At 41.7% G+C, this 17325-nt stretch overlaps 1 long non-coding RNA gene across 2 annotated transcripts; it reads right to left on the reverse strand.

The window, feature by feature from the left end:
* Positions 1–235: 235 nt before the first annotated feature.
* LOC137144993 (uncharacterized) lies at positions 236–16767 on the reverse strand. 2 transcript variants are annotated; one of them, XR_010917535.1, is made up of 3 exons: positions 16612–16767; positions 15769–15967; positions 236–878 (listed from the first exon to the last, which is right to left on the reverse strand). It is a non-coding gene; the product is annotated as an uncharacterized lncRNA (long non-coding RNA). The 2 variants fall into 2 exon arrangements; XR_010917534.1 differs by lacking the exon at positions 236–878 and adding an exon at positions 6020–6171.
* Between the last annotated feature and the right edge of the window lie 558 nt (positions 16768–17325).

Consider the following 17325-nt stretch of genomic DNA (forward strand, 5'->3'; position numbering starts at 1 on the left):
TATTTTCCCTGAGTGGTTGGGGGATGACACCCACTGTCAAGCTTTTAGCTTCCCTAGCCTTTGGCCTTCTTGGGTGGAGACCTCTCTTGACTGGAAAATTCCCAAGCTGAACAGTTCCCTGTCTTCATTGTGGTGTTCCCAGCAAAAGAGTCTGCTTGCTTTGTCTTCAGAGACTGTTAACTCTGGCAATTGCCACAGTTATAAGGTACCACACAGCATTTTCTGTGCAAGCCTATTTATTCTTAGAGTACAAGCATTACAGAGAAAACATGTTAAAAACAACAAAAGAACCTACCCGCATGCTAACGCTCTTATCAGAGATCGCTCTCTTCCCCAGCTGTCTCCAACATGGGTTCTGGCAGGTGAGTCCTTCAGACCCCTCGGCCCAAGGTGTGTCTCTTGTGGTCACAAGTTCATAACGGTCTCAGCTCAGAATTAGGATCCGCATGAACCATTTAGCTCATCTTTTATACGGGAGGGGTGTCTTTAATCTGAAGTTTTCAGGAGCAGGTCATTAGTGGACAGTGGATCTCTTCGCAGGGTGTAGCTTCAAAAGGTTGGTTTCGGAGGGGAGAATTACTAGGAAATCCACTTCATACATGTTGTCCCCAAAAGTCCTTTGATGTTCCTAACGCTTTCTGGGAGACTGACTAATGCAGTCTCTGGATGAAGTTGCACACAATTCCACAATAACACACACACCTGCATTTTTATACAATAGACCCCAAAGGTATTAAACTTAGTTCAGTAATTTCTCTTTAATTCCATAAGGTTTGTCCAGGATATTGTCAGTCTGTCACAAACTCTGTTCTAATAACATAGGCAAAAGTCCAGGACTATCCCAAAGGATGATGCCATGACCTCTAGAGTTGAACGATCTAGACAAGGAAAAGTGAATGGATTCCAGTTTATACAATATATATTGATCCACTTTTGTATGTGACTTAAAATTCGGTTAATGACACTCAGGTAACAGTTCAAATTCCTATGGAAATAGGCATCTTGCTTTTTTTATTCCACAGAATTTATGAAAAGCAAAACAAATTTTGGATTCTTCAGTTTATGAAAAATACAAAAATCCCGGGGTGGGTGGGTGTGTGTGTGTGAAAGGAGGATCCTACCGTACTCTACACACTTATTTTAAAAGATGGTAGTGCATCCCACTTGCTTTCCCCCAGATCAAAGAGTCAGTTCTGCTGTGAAAGAGATCCTGAAAGCTCCCTTTTACTAAGAAAGAAACCGTAGAAAATGTGTTCCTCTAATCTAATCTTGAGCGGAATGTCAGTTGTGGTCTGTAATTAAACTGGGCTTTCATCTTCAGCAATGTGTCAATTTTGCATCAGAAGATGAATTAGGATAAAATGAAATTTCCTTACCAAATGGCCTGTGGATAGTTTTACCTTCTAAATCAAGTTCCCCACAGCATTGCACTTTCTAATAGAACTCAGCAAATCTGCTAGCATTGGCATGCAGGAAGAGTATCGTATCTCCAGAGTAAAGCTTATACATCATGTCAATTCTGCCAACAAATGTGTTCTGCATTATTTTTGGGAAAGTGAAGCCATTGAGACTAAGGGAAGTAACTACATAAAGAAAGTGTGGCCAAGGACCTGAGTGGGTACCAAATAGTAATATGGAGCCTTTCACATCTTGCTTACTGGTTCATATCCAGTCTAGATCAGTAGAGCCCCTACTCTGTAATACCCTTCCAGAGCTCGTCTACAAGCCCACTAACCTCTTCTTTGAAATCCCTTCTTAAGGACCACTCCTGTTGTCATTTTTTGTAAGCATCACCCCAAAATGGTGTTTGCACTTATCTTATTGACATTTTTTTAATGAAAAAATGTTCACCATTATCCTTTGCTAAGTAACTACATAGGGCAGGTCATCAAATGATGGAATGACTGCAGCTGAGCTTTGCTGACTTAAGCTGCCTGATGTCCTGGTCCATTACTTTATTGATCTCACCCCATAATTCCTCCTCCCATTTGTGTCAAGTCTGAAATTAGATGGTCAATTATTTGGGACAAGGGGCTCTGTTGTATTCTCTATCATAAGGCGCCTAACATAGTTTGGGTGCTGTAAACTAAATAATGATAAAAGAGAGTGGCATCTGACAGCTGTTTGATTGCTTAAATGAAACAAGTTGGTGGCTTCAGTCCAATTCCTACTGAACAGGTATTGTCACTGTCCAATAAAACACCGCCACAGTTGTTAATTGGCCAAAGACTAAATATATAGTACATGTGGGGCTTGGCTTATTTCTCTAAAACTTCCCACCATTGTTGCTACCAGCTCAGCCCTGAGGGTGTTAGTAGTAATGGCAGGAATGCTAGTGTAGACAGATCTGCTACTGATCACCTCAGCACTGTCATGCAGGCCTACAGGGTTAGACATGGTGCTTATAATGGTAAGGAGGAGGGCAGCTGTCACCTTGTCCGGCACTAGAACACCCACTCTTGCCGCCACCACCAGTTAGTGACATTGGGAAACCTTTGGGATAAAAAGCCTAATGTAGATGAGACTGAACTCACAGAGACAGTGCCTTTTGGGTTAGGGCTAAAGAACATGTAAAGGCGGAGCTGGTGGAAGATAGTACCGTCCCTGCCAATGCTACGCCTCCTTATGGTTAAATTGGAGACTTGAGTTTCTCTTGTTGCGGTTGTGGCATTCTTCTTACGCGCTAAGCTCACTATAAGTATGTGGTGTGAATGAATACAGATTCTTCAAGCTCTCCTGTTTTTGGAGGCCATGATATATGCAAGGCAAGCTGTCCTGAATCATTTACTTTTGTGCTGACTTATTTTTATATAGGAGGGATCTGAAGCTTGTGTAAATGTTTAAACATAAATTCCTTTTGAATTATTTAGTATATTCTGCCTGCTTCTATAGTTAATTAAAACAGAGGGCATGAGCTTTCATCCTGGGGGGGATGGGTTGTAGGAAGGGAGACAACTGAAAACCACCCGACCTTTTTTGCCCTTCGAGAAATGCTGCAGGCTTGATGGATTGTAATTGATGGGCTCCATTTAGCAGTCCTTTAGCAGTACCGACAAGCAGCTACAAAACAGAGCACTCATAGCAAGCTTGCCTTAATGTAAGAAGTCTAGTGTGTACACTGTGAAGAACTGACACATCCCAAGCTAATTTTCCTCAGGAGGGTACATTTTATAGTCTAAAAGATGCAGTGAGTCCTCAGAAATACAAGATTTATTTCCCTGCTAAGTTTATCAACAGGCTTCCTAGGTCCCTAATAAAGAAGTCAATCTCTGGCTACTGGGTGTTAGAAAAGTAAGGGGACTTTACAAATATCATCAACATGAGCACCAGAGTGTAGCCCAGTGGAATAAGCCTGGGTCTAGATGCCACAGCACTCCGGAGTTCTAACCTTGCTCTGACACTCACTTAAGGTATCTTCAGCAAGTCACTTAAGATTCCTTCCCCACCCTGTAAAAAAAAATAGGAGATATGTAAGCATGATCTATTGGGTAATGCACTGGGTGGGGTGGGGAAGCTGTGATTAATTGTGGGACTTTGATCATGTTGCTTAACATTTCTGCCTCCATTTTCCCATCTGTTAAATGGGGATAGCGATACCTTAATTACCGTGTAAGGTACTTCAATATCTATGGATGAAATGTACCACTAAGTGCATGTTGTTAAAGTTTTCTAACAGAATTTAAAACCTAAGGGGACCCAATGAAAGGGTGAGATATGGCATATGCAGAACACGCTCTCTTTAAAGGTGTACTACTACTGCGGTGTGATTTCTAACAGCAAGGATACCACATAAGGTTCATTCTTCTGTCAACAGGGTGTTTCCTCATTCTGTCTTTATTATAGTTTAAGGAAGGGCGTGTCTTTAGTGTTTACAAACTCAATCTTGGCAATGTTTATAGTATGCTGGGTTAGAGCTTTGAGTCTAAAAACCAACACACAATTCAGAGATTTAGAAATAGATCTTTGGACAAAATCCTGAGTGGTGCATATATCCAACGAAAGTGCTAAGTCCAGGGATCCATGCTGAGTAGCTGAGATTGGGTGCTGCAGGAGTTTAGGGGCAAAATCCTACCCTTTAGGAACGCTCCATGAAGACTCTGCCAGCTCTGCAATCCCAGAGTACCTTCCACACATGGGGAGCAGGAGCCAGGGCTTTGAGGCAATGGCAGATCCTCTGGCCCTTTCTATAGGCATGGAGGCAGCCACAATTCAGCAATAATGCCATTTCCCTAATTCCTTGTACAATGGAATTGTCTCTTTGCCAATAGCAGAGGGACCTTGGACCAACTTTATGCATCTGAAAATATAAGGTGAAATTCTGGTCCCATTGAAGTTAATGGGAGTTTTGCCACTGGATTAAATGGGACTGCTCAATAGTATGAAAAAGAAAGTAAGGATCTGATCCAAAGCCCATTCAAGTCAATAGGAGTCTTTCTATTGGCTTCAATGTTCTTTGGAGCAGGCCTTGTATCAAGAATCCCTCTTCTATAATGTATTGAGAGAATGTTAACTTGTAAATGTAATGATCTTTTGGTAACATTTACATCCCACCAAACTAGCACTTTCCTCCTCTCATGAATTTTGATTAGATGGGTTTTTTTATATGGGAGACGGGGTGTGGATGTGTAGGTGTGTGATGCTGCAAACCTGAGGTTTCTGATGTGTTTGGCCTGGAGACACAAAGAAACGGTGATAATATACCAAATATAGGTCTTGGTTCCTCCAGTAGATATTTGATACCAAAAGAGTCTTCAAGCAGAGCCATGTGTAGAGTCCTGGTGCAGTTTGGTAGTCTCCTCCTACTTTGCAAGTGGATATGTGTTTCTGTGGGTTTTATCAGTGGTGGTGGTCACATTTTTTGTGTCTGATTGAGGACTGCCTTGTCTAGTGCTATTAGATTGCAACCACCTGCAACCCCTGGGATTAAAGAGGTTGTCAAAACTGTTTGACAGAGTGTAAGAAAAAATAATCTTCACTAAATGTGCCATTCTCTGCCACAGTGCACTAGGGGCCACTTTTCCCCATCAGTCTGCATGCATAATTTCCATTAACATCAATGTGTAATATGTTTGCATTGAGTAGAAAAGAAACCCCTTAGACTGGACACAGAAAGAGAAGGGAATTGCAGCATTCCACGGGGAGTGAAAAGAACAGGAATACAGAGCTAACAGAATTCTGATTTAATGGTGAAAAATAAAGACTGTTCCTCCTAGCACTGAGCGTATAATTTGTAATGAATAATTAAATTTAGCTTCTCATTATGTATGCAAGCACTTAGGGGATATTGTCCACTGGATTAGTTCAAAATTATTTATAAACTCAAGAGTTTAAGGCTGAAAAGGACCATTGTGATCTAGTCTGACTGTCTCCACATCCCAGGCCCTAGAATCTCACACACCCACTCCTGTAATAGCCAGAGATTATGGGCCTAAATTACTGAAATCCTGAAGTAATTATTTCAATTTCAAAACAGAAAGTGACCTGTGCCCTGTACTGTAGAGAGGTGGAAAACCCCCCAGGATCTCTACCACTCTTACCTGGGGAAAAATTGCTTTCTGATACCAAATATGGTGATCAGGTAGACCTAGAACATGGGGATGAGACCCACCAGCCAGACCATTGGCAAAGAATTCACTGTAGTAACTCAAAGCGCTCCCCATCTAGTGTTCTTCTCTAGGTGCTGGAGATGAATAGCTTGCAAACTGTTGTGAATTTTTTCTGTTCAGACTTGGAACATGGTGCTAGTTACCTACAGAGACCAGGTGGCTGAGGTAATATCTTTTATTGGACCAACTTCTGTTGGTGAAAGAGACCAGCTTTCAGGCTTACACAGGGCTCTTCCTCAAGTCTGTCATGTGGTATTGTTATTGCAATCACAGTTTGGTAAACTAGCTTTTCATGACCTAGTTGTGCTAGCAAAGCTCTGCTGCATGGAGTTTGAAAAGTAAACACAAATAGGTCATACACATTGCTAAATTGAAATGATTTTGAATGCAAATGTTCCTTCCAGTCAACTCTGGGTTTAATGATTTTTTAAAACCCCACTAAACACAACACTAGGAATGTTGGTACAGGCACTGTAGTAGATCTTTTCCAGCTCTAGCATCTCTGATTCTCTGAAATACTTTCATCATCCATTAAATGTTGTTCTTCACTGAAGAATCTCTAAGACTGTAATGGAACAAAGCACACTTTTTGAAGGTAGGATAGTGAATAGACACATTAGCATAAAAAAGAGAACTTGCACTGAAGTGGCTAAATTATTAAAAACTACTATTATAAATGGTCTTTACCACAGGAACCGCACTTTCTAATGGAAATGTTCACTCTGATTTACCTTAATGACAACTCTTTGCTTTTCTTTAAAAAAAAAAAAAAAAAAAAGTCTTTATGTTAACTGGAAGCATCTGGATTAAAATTAAGGGTGAGAAGCTACATAGCAACCAGTGCTGATTTTAAAAGTGATGCATTTTAAAATATTACCTGCTCTGTAGTGGACTGTTTCTCATTTGGATAAATTGGGACTGTGATGCCCTGTCTTTGGAACACGGTTGGGATGATTTGCCTTACACTTAGTATTACTACAATGAGGAATGAATAGTCTCACTACTGACGCGTGCTGTATGGGGGCAGACTAGTCAGTTTTTAAAAGGTAGTCTGGGAGAATGCAAAATCTGAGTTTTAAAGTTCAGCGCTAACAAACAACGTATCCTATCACAATAACCAGAAATAGGCCAGCATAGAAACTGCGCCATCTGAAAGGGTAATTATGTGAGTTAACCAGTTGGAACAGGAGTTCTCAACCTGGGCCTCAGAGATCTGAGCAGGTAGAATGGGGAGGAAGGTGCCCGTTGTGGGGTGAGGGGTGTCTTAATAAGGAAAAAGTCGGTCTTAGTGGGGAAAGAGCTGAGAACCAATGGGGTTGAGCAGGTGTGGCCGAACTTACTGACCCTCCAAGCCGTGTACATCAATCTTCTGAAGTTTGAGAGCCAGAGCACGCCTGCTTTTGCTGAACCCCAGCAGACACCTCCCACAGGGCTGAAGCTCTGAGACTGCCCTTCCTGCTGGGCAGAAGCCTCTAGCCCTACCACCCCACCGCAGGGCAGGAGCCCCGAGCTCCCTTCACCAATCTGGTAGGTGGAGAATGGGGGGGAAGCAGAGGGGCCTCCCCAAGCCATACTTTAAATGTAAAAGAGCCGCATGCGGCTCGCAAGCTGCAGTTTGGCCACCCCTGGAGTAGAGCAACACTGACAATGAGTTTGGAACTACACCCAAACTGTGTCAGAAAGGCATGGTTTTAATTTCAGATCAGGATCAAAGTGAGGAAAATAACCAGAATATTGGAGGTGGCGGTGGGCTTGTTTCTTTACATGGAAAATAATGCGACACATCAGTGCGCAAGTAGTGGTTGGTTTGTTTTTTGCTAAATATGGCACATAAGAGGAAGGAAGTGCTTCACTCCCTCTCGCCCCCCCCAAAACAACTTGCTTCTTGTAGTGTGTGTGTGTGTGTGTGTGTGTGTGTGTGTGTGTGTGTGTGTGTGTGTGTGTGTGTGTATAGCAATATAGAGTATTAAAAATATTATCATCTGGTATGGGATCAGTATTTAGATATGGGAAGAGAAGGGAATCTGAAGGCTAATTCCTTTGAGCTAGAATGTGTGTATGTTCTGACATTGCCTGGTGTTTTCAGGCTCAGATAGTGCTCTCGGTTCCTGCCCTGCATTGGTAGCCTCAGCTGTTAACTGTCTAAACAGGAAATGAGAATCAGGGTCTGTGGTGGTGCCCCATGGCCTCTGAGTTTAAACAGGCAGCTTTGCTGTGCCTTCATCAATATGTGAAATGTGCTACACAGCGTGTCTTGAGGCTTCGCTACTAACTGTAGTTAGCTGGGGCTGTTTAAATTGTTTGGCAGGTTATAATAAAATGGATGCTTGTGCAGTGGTAGGGAAATCCTTAGCTGAGGCCTGATCTGAAGCTCGCAGAAGTCACTGGGAGTCTTGTCCCATGGATCAGGCTTCTAATGTAAAATGTAGCAGGCTTCAGCTGGAAAGGATAACTCATAGGACATCCTCTTTCAGTGTCTGGTCTGACTCTCTAAAATAACTCCCTGGACAGCAAAATTCTTCCTCATCACAGAGACTTAGGCATGGCTGACCTCCATCTCATGGGCCCTGCACGATCATGAGCTTTCCTCTGACCAAGGAAACTGGACGTATCTTCCACAAACACTTTTTAGGTTCCAAAATGACCCAGAAGTAGCTAAAGAGAAATATAAGGTGCTCCTATCTGATGGGGCTAAACGGGCTGTTTTCTCAACATCCCATCTTCTGCTGGTTGAGTTCGGTAACACAGGACTAATACCATCTATGGTGACTCAGTGCTAGTTGGACTAAGGGGATTAACAACGAGAGTCCTGTAACACTTTAAAGACTAATATGATGCCCACAGAACTTCGTTAGTCTTTAAGGTGCTACAGGACTCTTGTTGTTTTTGCTTTATACAGACTAACACAGCTACCTGTCTGGAACTAAGGGGATTGTAACACAATTTTTCTTTAAATAACACTTTCTTTGTCATATGTAAAGAATAATATATATATAGAGAGAGCAAATGACTTCTACATATGCAGCCACCAATGAGGAAAGGAAAGTTGATAGAAATAAATAAGTAAATTAGCTGTTTAGAATGTAAACTCTTTGGGAGAGGGATTGTCTATTTATGTACAGCACCTAGCACGATGGGGTCCTGGTCCCTGACTGGTGCTTCTAAGGTGCTACTTCAATATTACTATGCTGCCACTGCCTCCTTTAAGCAATGAAAACCAGCTAGATGTTCAATTATAGCCATGTAGCACTAAGACAGGTACAGACTCAAAGATCTATCCAGCAGCAGGGCTGTGGTGGTGACTGTCTATATTAAAGGATTGGTGAAGTAAAATAAAACTGCAATTGCTATACTGGATCATAAGGGGGTCCATTTAAACCACTGTCCTGTCTCCAAGATGGGCCATCATCCAGTGCTTTGGTAAAGTGCAGGACACTCTGGATTGGACAACTATAAAACACCCTGCCTATATGGAAATATTTTCTTAACTCCTGGCTGAGGTAGCAAGCAATAGCAGTACAGAGAACAAATCACTGCTGATTGATCACCTATCCACTGAAACCTCACAGATAATGAGAAGGGTGCTTGTGTACTTCCTTAGGAGGTATGCAGAGCTGGGAATGGACACCAAGTTGATGCGCACAGATGTCTGTTCATCTAGGAGAAAGTTACAGTATGTTGAAACTTCATTACTTCTAAAAGTGAACTGACCCAATGGTCCCCTCTGGTGTTCATTTTCCAGCATTGCAGCTTCATATCTGTAACAGTTGGACAGGACCGAGGCTCAGCAAAAGCCTTTGCTGAGTAAAGCACCAAAAGACCAAGTATTGAAAATAACAGCTTAAAAAAAAAACCAAAAAAAAAAACCCCAGCCATTTTTTTTAAAGTCAGTGCTCATAAAAATGAGACACTGGCTTTAATCAGGAGCAGATACTCTACCAACTTCCCTATAGTTCCTTTATAATCCTTTTATCAAATCACTGAGATGTGTACAGTCTTTCAATCTTAATCTCACTACATTTTGGAGAGGCAAGTATGAAATGGTTGGTTGAGCATGGAGCTCCTGTGAGTTTTGCCACCAACGGGATATGAGACCTAGTGCAGGCTCCTGTAACTTTATGGCCTATTTCCCAGTCTATGAAATGAGGATACTGTCCCACCACTTGTTTACCTACAGGAAAAGATGTTGAGGCTGCATTAGTGTTTTGAAAATATGTAAAGTGTTTATAAGGGCTAAGATTTGTTTAACAGGAGGGATTATATATCCATGTAGAAAGGAAAGCATGAATGTCTTAACTACTACTTGCATTAAGAACTTGCCTTGTATTCTATTGATCCATCCAGATACCTATGTGGTCCACATCACCAGAGTACACAAGCACCTTCCTTTACTTAAAATGACAGTGTTTTTCTCTCTTCTTTCCCTGTCACCAAGAGGCAGAGTTGGGAAGGTGGGTGTTTTTAAATAAATTAATCTGAGAGCCAGGGTGGAGTGGTGTTTATATTTGGCTCGGAATCCATTCTTAATTCTTCTGGCAAGAGTTCACTAATTGATAGTGACCTCCATCTACTTTTACTCTATTAATAATCATCCTTCAAACCCTATAGTACTCTTTCAAAGCCTATAGTTTTTAAAATAATTTCCAAGTACGAAAGGTCAGTCAATTAACAGGCAAACTCAAAAGATGTAAAGTGTGACTTTTTTATTCCAGTAGAACTAAAGGTCTTTTTAAAGCCATTTATTTATTTTTTCTTCAAGTTAAGTTAAGATGTACCCTTCCAACAAGCATCTTTCTGCTCTAGCACCTGGTTACATTTTACTTTCGTAAATAAAGCATGTCAGGTATCCAACAAACAATGACATCTTCTTTGATTTCTGCTCGTGGCATTCTTGTGAAGCTAAGATGGCTGCCATCCTTCAGTTATCACAGTACTGTACCTTTAGAATAGACAGCATCAGCACTGTGATAACTGAGCCAGGGCAGCCTGTCAGTCATTATGTCTGTCAGTATCCTTTACATAATAGTGCTTAATTTATTGTGTGCTTACATAGTGTATCCTCTTGTGCATGGTTCAGAAATAAAGATCACATCAAGTACTGATATTCCGCTCTTCGATGACATGGCTGATGAATTTAATGCACATTTAATAAATACATGTGGAAATGAACAATTTTGTTCTGAAATTTCAGTTCAGTAATTTATCCACTGTTTGAAAATTACCTGGTTAACTGGTATCAGTACAGTTAAATTCAATGCAGCGTTAAAGTATTTTCTAAAACAAATCTGTTGACACCGTAATAACGTACTCATTCCATGGCGATAATCATTGTGATGGAGTGAGGGTTCCCCCCCCCCCCTTTTTGCTTTTAAGCATTTGAAGTAGAGTGCTGTTCCCATATATAAACTAATGGGCAAGATCCTCAGATGGTATAATTGACGTAGTTCCACTTAAGACAATGAATTTGCACAAATTTACATTGGTGGAGGATCTGGACCTAATAACTATGTGGATATAATACCTCTACGTTTCAAAATATTATGTTCCACACCAAAAGTGCTAGGACCTTTACAAAGAAATAAGAAGACAAGGTTTCTGTGTTGTGGAATTTATAATACCCTCTCAGGCTTCCATTCTGCAAACACATACAGATATGCTAAAGTCCCACAATGTGTCTGCAGAACTGGGGCCTTTCAGCCCAGTCCTACTCCCACAGAAGGTTTGCCACTGATTTCAATGGGAGCGGGATCAAATCCAAAATAGAAACAAGCACTGGATGCGGCAATGATCCTGGAGTTTGAAGAAACAGAGTTGCTGTCTGACAGTCTTGTTTGTTTTGGGCCATACACTGAGGTCTGAATGAAAATTGCTGAAATCAAGAATTACATTGCAAACAATGATAGAAGTTTATCAAAATATTTTCTCTGGTTTATGTTTGAAGTACTGCTGAAAAAGTAATGGTAGTTGTTTCTCTTTGAATAAAGGCATCTGATCTAGTGAATCAGTTCTGTAATGACCAGCATATTAAAATCAATGCTTCATCAGGTTTCACAATGTAAAAAAAAAAAAAAGGGGGGGGGGGGAGAGAGATAAACAGGTTTTTTAAACATATGTTCCATTTTAAGATTTTGATGGACTTAATTGGTGTAAGCTACACTTAAATATTTCTAATAGGGTGGAGCAAGAACTTTATGAATGATTAACATAATAAATAACCAACTAATTAATTGTTGGTTTGGTCCAGTCCTTAAATGAAATAAAATGCTTCTAAAATATAGAAATGCTTAACAATCAACTGGATCCAATTACTACCAAAATAGTCTCTTACATATTTTTAACACAAGAGGGCAATAAAGAGACAAATGTGAAAAACAAACAGGAAACAAAGCTTCCTGGAAAAAATATTTGTGCATTTTAAAAACAAATTACAAGCATATGTTACATAAACAAGGGACCAGTCAATATGATATGCAATACTGTTCCAAGATGCAAATACGAATGTGCAAATATATATCCTAATGTATATTGTGAATATTTGCCATCAACTACAAATTTATCAGCATCCTTAGAATAATCTTCCATTGTCTGGAAGGATTAAAAAAAAAAAAAAAAAAAGGCAACCCTAAGGTGACCCTAGGAACAGATATTTATTAAGGATTTTATATAAAAAATGTTCCCTGGTTTTCAAAATGTAAAAATAACAATATAAAGGTACAAAGAATGTTACTTTCAATACTACTTAAATGTCATAGCAGTCTACTAACATCCAAAGGCTGGACACTTTGAATGCATTTACATTTTGCTGAGGATAAGCTGATATTTACTCTGCCTTCTCTAGAATAAAAAGATGGCCACAGAGGAAAGCTTAGTAATGTAGTTCCCAATCCTGAAAACGTATAGGAGTAGTCCCTCTGATCTCAACGTGATGCACATAAATTTACTCAAGTGCAGTAGTGTTTGCAGGATTTGCGACCTTAATAGTCACTGGGAAAATATGATGCTGGCAATAATTATTGTACATCTTCTTTGAGGCTTTGTACATTTTTGTGATCATTTAAAATGCTTCTTAGAAGAAAAGCAAACAGACCTGGGCAAAGGAAAGAGGACAGAGGGACTAAGGCCCCAATCTAGCAAACACTTACGCATGTGTTCAGCTTCACTGCCATAAGTAGCCCCATTGCGTTCAATGGGGCTTCTTATGATAGTGAAGTGAACCACATATAAAAGGAAACAATTACTCGTGTTAAAACCTTTAATAACTGAAGCTGCATTTTTTTAGGAATCAGCACAGGAAAGAGGCCAATTACATTAGCAGTTGGGGTTCTATTCTAGGACACTGATTTCCTGACATTTCTGGGCAGTATTTCTAGGAAGTGAAACATCTAACCAAAAAGCCAAGTTAATTTTAATTTTTGTTAGCATCACTAACTCTCAGTGGATTGTGATTCTACACAGTGTGAAATGGTGATTTATGGAGTCCAATTCCACCATACCTTTTGACACCAAAATCTCCATTATCATATCTCATTCTGCTGCTTGTAATGTGTTAACTTTGCACATGATTCCATAATGAAATAGAGGATGAAATTGACTAGAAACGTCACAAAATTTATAAGAATAGTGCAGATATAGAGGGTAAGCGCTTCCTCCAACAATTTCCATGGCAAAATTCCATTGACTTCAGTGAGGACTAGAATAGAACCTATGGCTGAGAATTTATTTTTCCGAGAGTGGAGAGGAATTTGAGAGAATTATTATCTTTTAGTCAACTATTAAGTCCTGATCTAAAATTTCATGAAGCCTTCTCCACTGTATAATCATTTGGCTAAAAAAACCAGAAACAAATTATTAGACATTTGACATTTCTGCATCTTAAAACTGAGAACCCAGTCTTTTGTCTTTTTGAACATGACCAAAACGGTTAATAATGTGGTGAACACGTAACTCATTATTGCACAATTTAACTGTGTGCATAATTTGTAGAAGATAGCCAACTTATCCTCTTCTGCAAACTAGCTGTACAAACTAACTGGAGGCCAGATCCTAGAAAGCAAGAAATCCTTACTCGGGCAAACATTCTTGGGCTATGCAATGGGACAATGTGCCCAAGAAGTCATTCCTGAGGGATGGCTTTGCAGGATCTGATCTCCTAGTACTGCAGTGCTTATTATTTAAGCAACACTTAAATTGTTAGGGCCAGATCTTTGACGAAGGTAAATCAGACCCACTGATTTCAAAGAAGCTATGCCAGTTTACCCCAGCTGTGGCTCTGGCCGTTAATCTATTGAATATTGTCTATTGGTTTTTTTCATGACTTAAACTGAAAAAATCTGATATTAAAACGAAGATGCTACTGCCAGAAATCTCTCTTGAAATTACTAAATTCATTAGTGCATTGTTTAGTTGTATTTTTGTTCAACTTATTTCTAAGGCATTGCATATATTTCAATTTTTGTTTCAAAATTTCATGGTTTTTTTTTTTTTTGCTGTCAGATTTTGCTTTTGGAAAAAAAATTCTGTTCACATTGTTTTTAATATTGTTTGTTCTCTTCCCCCCCGTTTTCAGTTCTCTGTTCTTGTGGGGTTGGTAACTTACCATATTTGTTAAGCATTTTGAATTAAACACTCCTTTGATTAGAGTCAAAAAACTGAATTGGCTATCTGCCTATCCCCTGGCCCCCACAAGTGCAACTTTTCTTTTTTCACCTAGCATGTAGCTTGGAATTATAGCTCTGATTTCCATAGGCTAACTACCACTGAATATGAAGAGGTGTGTCTTATCCAAAGCTAGGAAAATGGAAAAATTCACCATTTATTATAAATATTTTACTCAGTGTGATTGTAAGAACAGAAAACTGCACTTACAGGGATGTCATTGATTTTTAGGCTAGTAGGTAAGTGACTTTACTCCTCAAGAAAGTTACTGGAATTTGAATATGAGAAGAAGTACTGTCTACATTGCAGTTACAGCATCTAGAAGTGAAAGGCTCTAGTGTGCCAGGACAGTTATTAAAACAATATTTTCTATGGCTTTAAATTCCTCACTATATTTTTTCAGATGCATCTTCGGTTGTGAAATAGGAGACAGGTAGGCTCACCAAGTTGACTCTCCCATCAAGAAACCCTTAGTAATGTGTATTATAAAATCTTTTCCAGTCTTTATCTACATTCTTCTTGACTCTTTGCTCCAATACTCACCTTTAGTCTTTTTGACTCCCCTCTCTCACATCTTAAACACCTGTTGGAGATTGAATTAACGGTATGATCGATGAATGCTAACTGCTGTAGGTGGTGTACCAAATGTATGAATAATTCAATAAATCTCTAAAACATTATTAATCATTCATCAGCTATGGTATGCGGGCAAATACTCACTCACAAGAGCCCCCAGAGGCTCCTCCCTGAAAAATACCCAAAAATGTTCAAACAAATGTAAGAGTAGCAACCTGACTGGCTCCCCCAGCCTTGTCTCTGTCATGTCCCCTTTTCTCCCCACAGCCCTTATTACAGCACAGCTGTAGATGAACCAACATCTCCCAGGCAGGGGGAAGCTCAAAATGTTGGTGGCAGGGCGAAGGGATGCGCTTTGTTTTCAGCTCATGCTGCCCTGAAAACTTCTGCTAAAAACCACAGCTGCTGGGTTGGCAGGAAAGAGGGCAATGGACTTGGCTCTTGTCACTTATTAGCCAACAGGGAGAAAATGCCTCTCTGCTTTGTTAAAGTATAACTTGCTAGGTCGAGAAACAAGGGGGTGATCCAGGCTCTAGCCCTACGCCCGCCCCATTTGTCCAGGTGAACTTGCCCTGAGAGGCCTTCTCTTTGCAATAAACCTGCTCTGTCAGCAAAAGCTAGAGGGGAGGGGTGGTGCGGCCTCGACGGGGGGGGGGGGGGAGGAGGTGGGTGGGCAGAAGGACAGAGACTAGGAAAAGCCCCTCTGGCTTTCTCCCGGGTTGAGATCAGCCCTGGAGAGTGGCCACGATTGTGCGAACAAACGCACCTTTCAACAAGTGTTTGCTGCATGCCGGGGAGGGGAGCGGGCGGGGCCGTCCTGCAGCCCCGGCTGTGCACCCAGCTGACGGAGGCTGCCGCGAAGCTCTGCCGGCCAGCGGCGGCGGTCGGGGGCAGGGGGAGCGAACCTGATGAAACTGACAAGCGCACGTACCGGGCAGCTTCCAGCCTGGTGGAGTGAGACTCCAGCCCAGCCGTGGCTCCTCCCTCCGGTTTGGGAAGCTCTCACCCCAGCGAGCCGTGGAGACTCCTCCATCTTCCTCCGCCCAGGCTCCTCCCGCTGGATGCTTCATGTAAACAAGATCCAGGCTATATTTACAAGCGCTTGCCCGAAAGGAACCAGGGCCAGGATCCTTCAGAAAAATCAGAGTGCGCAACATTTTAAAAACCAGACGCACGCATCCCGAAAGGCCAGGGGCGGGGAGACCCGCACGGGCCGCCCGCTCTGAATCCCTGCTCCCCCTCGGCATGCAAAACAACCCCGTGATGGCAATCGGACAGCAGCGGGAGAGCACCCCGCCCTGCCGCCAGACCCGAGCCCCCCGAAATCAGCCCCCAGCCCTGGAGCGGCTGTCTGTCTGTCTGTCTGTCTGTCAGCGGGCGCTGCACAGCTGGTCGGTGACCCCGCAGCCAGCTGCTGGAGCAGCAGAAACGCGTGCGAACGAAAACAAGCTGCCCGCCAGCCAGGGAGAGCGGTGGAAAGACAACGCAGATCCCAACCAAACTCCTCTGCCTTTCTCACCCTCTCCCCCCCGCACGATAACTCTTTCCTTTTCCCCAGCCCGATCGCACCCTCTAAAAGTAGGTCCCTCCTCCAAACATAAACAAACCTCTGGCTTTCGTTTCCAGCGCTGCCTAAAGGTGAATTGTGAGAGGACAGCGCAGGACTTGTGATGCCAAGATTGCAACGCCCTGCAACACACACACCCCCCTCCCTCCCTGCAAAAGGGCTCCGGATCGCAGCCCTTGTACCCCCTATTCCCTGCCCTCTGCTCACCCACTTACGCGGCCGGGGCTCCTTTCCCCTCTTGTCTTTGTTCTTAGCGATCTTTGCATGAAGATTATCTAATGACGCAGCATAGACTCGCCACAACGTGACTGTCGCCATTTTTCTGTTTTTATTATATCTCTGCCATGTGATTAAAAAAAAAAAAAAAAAAACTTCCGGGTCTCATGACCAGAAAAGAGCAAAACAAAAACCGAGACAAGACAACTTCGCAGTCACACACACACACACGGAAGTGTCTTGTCTCTCCTTGTAGCCAGGGATGCGTCCCAGCTGTCAGAATCACAGCAATCGGAGAGCATCGGTTCTAGCTGTGTGGGATTGAGCCGTCTGGTAGAGAAAGGCAACCCTCGCTCACATTCTGCCCCAGATTTATAGCCAGGAGATCCGAAGATGAGACCAAACCTTGTTCTGCTTGATCAAATGCCTCTGATTTCTATTTAGACAGCTTTCTGCTGAGCTATTCCAACTGTGAGCTCTGTTCACACTTCATAATATTAAAGGAAGAGATATAATAGCGTTTTAATCGTTCTTAAAATGACTTGGCTACTCCATGTTGGACAACTGAAATCTGTTTGCTTATTGAATGTATCCTCTTCTCACACACGCATACTAATTTGTTATTGTAGGGCTATTCATAAGCTACTGGCAGAAGTTGCTATTACACGGAGGGAAGTGAAAGCATTTTTAAAATAGTTTCACATG

Source organism: Emydura macquarii, unplaced genomic scaffold, assembly GCF_026122565.2.
Source record: "Emydura macquarii macquarii isolate MOO-44397 ecotype Brisbane River unplaced genomic scaffold, CSIRO-AGI_Emac_v2 contig_3506, whole genome shotgun sequence".
Taxonomy (NCBI): Eukaryota; Metazoa; Chordata; order Testudines; family Chelidae; genus Emydura; species Emydura macquarii.